This window comes from Octopus bimaculoides, chromosome 30 (genome assembly GCF_046866305.1).
Source record: "Octopus bimaculoides isolate indiv1 chromosome 30, ASM4686630v1, whole genome shotgun sequence".
Lineage (NCBI taxonomy): Eukaryota > Metazoa > Mollusca > Cephalopoda > Octopoda > Octopodidae > Octopus > Octopus bimaculoides.
The window spans coordinates 17,123,709-17,127,860 of NC_142957.1; the positions used below are offsets into that span (position 1 = coordinate 17,123,709).

The 4,152-nt window shown below is 36.0% G+C and overlaps 1 long non-coding RNA gene across 2 annotated transcripts in view; it reads left to right on the top strand.

Annotated features, from left to right (window-relative positions):
- Positions 1-3,250: 3,250 nt before the first annotated feature.
- Positions 3,251-4,152, top strand: part of LOC149130242 (uncharacterized) — a 170,583-nt gene continuing 169,681 nt past the window's right edge. For both annotated transcript variants that reach the window (XR_016239168.1, XR_016239169.1), the window contains exon 1: positions 3,251-3,529. This is a non-coding gene — a long non-coding RNA (uncharacterized LOC149130242). The remainder of the gene's footprint in view (positions 3,530-4,152) is intronic.

A 4,152-nucleotide genomic window follows, 5' to 3' on the forward strand; every position in this document is an offset into this window, starting at 1 on the left:
TTATTATTATTATTATTATTATTATTATTATCATTATCATTATTATTATTATTATCATCATTATTATTGTTATTATCATTATTATTGAATAATTCACCTTTGGAAACATGGGTGTCTTGCTCAACATCCTTAAACAAACCTTATTCGGGGACCTTTTGAACAGGATGGGCTACTCAACCTGAAGAAAATTCTAGCTGGGCCCCACCTGCGAGGTCATGCGATGTTTATCTTGATATGAGATCCCCATCTCACGCACATATGGTTGTGATGCATGTGCTTGGTGTACCCTTATCAGACGGGTAGTCACGATGGGTATACTGGGCTTCGTGTATTTTACCCCAGTGTCACTTTGATGGCATGCCCAGCACTCTCACTCAATAATAATAATAATAATATTAATAATAATGATGATGATGATAATATTTTAAAAAGGATTAACGTAACTCTTCTCAAAGGTAAACAGTCAAGACGAAGAGCGCGATTCGATTGAAAGATATTTTATTGGGTGAACGATCTTTCAACGATGTTTACGTCTGTCTTTGTCAAGTTCAAAATAAGAAGTGATAAATAATAATAATAATAATAATAATAATAATAATTATTATTATTATAATAATAATAATGGGACCTTTTGATCGGGATGGGCTGCTGGACGTGAAAAGAAAATTCTGAGCCCCCATCTGCAGGGTCATGCGCTATTTATCTTGATACGAGATCACCATGTTTGTGCACATATGGTGGTGATGCATGTGCCTGGTGTACCCTTATTAGAACGGGTAGCCATGATGGGTATACTGGGCTTCGTATATATTTGTACCCCCAATGTCACTTTGATGGCATGCGCTACTCCCTTAATAATAACAACAACAACAACAACATCAAACCCGACAAAGTCAACAACAGCCAATAACAACATCCATCACGACCAACAACAACATCAACAACGACAATCAACGTTAAACAATACGTAAAATCTATTTGTTGTTGTTGTTCTGTATTTTTCTTTTCTATATTCTTTTATTTGTATGTTCCTTTAATTATTTTTTTTTTCTAATTTTATTTCTCTTCTATCTAATTGGTAATTAATTAATGAAAAGCTCATTAAAAATCTTATTGCCTTACACATCATTTATTTATTTATTTATCTATTTATTTCTCTTTGGAATCTTGAAGGAATCTTCTAGCAGTAGTAGTAGTAGTGGTGGTGGTGGTTGTGGTGGTGGTGGTGGTAGTAGTCTGTGTTGTTTCTGTTGCAGTTTCCTTCTGTCAACGTTTGTGTTGTTGCTGTTGTTGTTGGAATCGTCTCTAATTTACTTTTCCTTCATTTTTTCTTCTTCTGTTCCCCCTCCTCCCCTGTTCTTCTTCTTCTTCTGTTCCTCCTTCTCCTCCTCCTCTCCTCCTCCCTTCCTCTTCCTCTTCCTCTACTACTACTACTACTACTACTACTACTACTACTACTACTACTGCCGCTGCTGCTTTCTTCTTGCATAGACTCGCATTCAATCACATCCCCAAGAAACATCAATATGGAGGGGGGGGGGGGCTCGAGTGGGGGGTCGAGGGGGTCGAGGGGGGGGGGATGTAATTAAACGATTTGCTTTGTTCCGTGTATGTTTATGGTTGTTCGATGTGTTGTTGTTGTTGTGGTTGTTGCGGAGATCGATTGTGTTACTGTTGTGCTGGTTTAGATGACAAAAGACAGCTATGACACTTTCGATGATGACGATGACAATGATGATGATGACGATGACGATGACGATCATAATTATCATGATGATGATGATGAGGAGGAGTAGGAGGGGGTTGATCATGATGATGATAGGCAAAGTCAACCTCGATGGAATTTGAACTCAGAGCGTAGCGACAGACGCAATGTCGCTCTAAGCAGTTCGTAGACCTTTCTCTGCTATGCATTTGTCCCTTCGTTATCAGTCTATACCGCGTATTCTTTCTTTCATTATTTCAAATTCCTTTTTTACTATTTCATTATATGTAAACCCCAACATTTTATGTCTGTGTTTTTGTATTGACCCCTAGCAGGTGGGGCCCAGTTAGAATTTTCTTCAGATCGAGTAGCCCATCCCGATCAAAAGGTCCCTGAATAAGGTTTGTTGAAGGATGTTGAGCAAAACACCCATGTTTCCAAAAGTGAATTATTCAAACCCCAAAGAATTCCTCTCAACACATGGCTATGATGCTCCCTAACTACTTCTGCTCCTGATCAGAGATGCACATAACATCATCCATCAAGGGACATGCTCAACTGGTTAAAGTCAAACAACTGACAAGCAAATCTGTGGTATTGAGCAGAATATTTGCTGTAGGCCACCTTTTATACCAAGACAAAACAATGTACATGATAACACTTCCAATCAGTTAAGATCAGAAGCCATGAGAGCCATTGCCTGGTATTGCATCCGGACATTTATTATTATTATTATTATTATTATTATTGCTCTTCACACTTTTACTCTTTTACTTGTTTCAGTCATTTGACTGCGGCCATGCTAGAGCACCGCCTTTTAATCAAGCAAATCGACCCCAGGACTTATTCTTTGGAAGCCTTGTACTTATTCTATCGGTCTCTTTTGCCGAACCGCTAAGTTTCGGGGACGTAAACACACCAGCATCGGTTGTCAAGCGATGCTGGGGGGGGGGGGGACAAACACAGACACAAACATATACATACACACACATACATATATATATATACATATATACGACACAGTATATATGTATATATACAGTATATATATATATATATATATATATATATATATATATATATATATATATATGTATGTATACATATATACATATACATATAGACATACATATATATATATATATATATATATATATATATATATATACAGTCACACACGCACGTGTGTACAAATGCATACACACATATAATGAGAATGAGTAAAAAGAAACCGAGAATTACTGAGACGCAGTTGTCGTTTCATAAACTTCATTTACACTTTAAGTTATTTCACAGAAAAACAACCGCCCCACACACAAACGCCCCATCTCTTTGAAACCCCACCAACCTATGAGCCCCCTCCCTCATTCTATCTCAAACGCAACCACACACACAAACATAATACCACACATTTGTTCTTCCTCCTCGTCTCTCTTCCATCTTTTTCTCTTCCATTACATATCTCGCCTTCCTCACCCATTTTGTGCATTTCCCTATTTTTATCTCTTTTTATATGTTTACAGCTGAGTAAGTTGATATAAATATAAGCAACATTTTTATAAACACGTATACACACACACTTACACCTAGTACACACACACATGCGAGCACACATACTTACACCTATGTATATATATATGTATATACAGTATTTATTTATCTTCTTCATTTTATTTAGTCATTCATTTATTTATTTATATATTTAATTATTTTTCTCTTTTTTTTCCAGAGCGAATTAGCATATTATGCGGCAAGCTGTCAGATCAAGCGAGTGTGGATTGCGCCTTTTGTGACACAATGAATAGTTTGACTTCGTAAAATCCGGTACCTATTTTTGCCTGTTGTTAAGTTAGCGTATTTGTTGTTGTTGATGTTGTTGCCGCTTCTTTTTATTTTTGTTACACATTTGTTGTTGTTGTTGTTACTGTTGTAGATGTAATGATTGTACGTTATATATCAGTTGTTTTTAATTCTATGCTATCAATTTCTTTGATCTCAATGATGATTTCAACAGATCTTTGCTTTCTTTCTCTTCGTTCCTTCATTCGCACATCTTTGTATTATATTTATAATCATCGCCATTTTGTTGCAAGTTATTGCTGTTGTTGTTATTGTTGTTGCTATTAATGATGAGGATGATGATGAAGGCATCCGCGTTTATATTTATGATGGTGTCATTTTCTTATAGTCTTTTATATATATATACTTTTCAATTTTATATATCTTCTTATATATGCACTTTTCTTTTGTATATATATCTATAAAATTTATTCCTTCTCTCTTCTCTCTTTTACTAAACATTCATCTCATCTTTTTCTTCCTTTCCTCTTCTCCTCCTCCTCCTCCTCCTCCTCCTCCTCCTCCTCCCTTTCTTCTTCTTTCTCTTTTAATTCCGTTTCCTCTTCTTATGTTTAACATAAACCTTTTCTAATGACACATGCATCCAC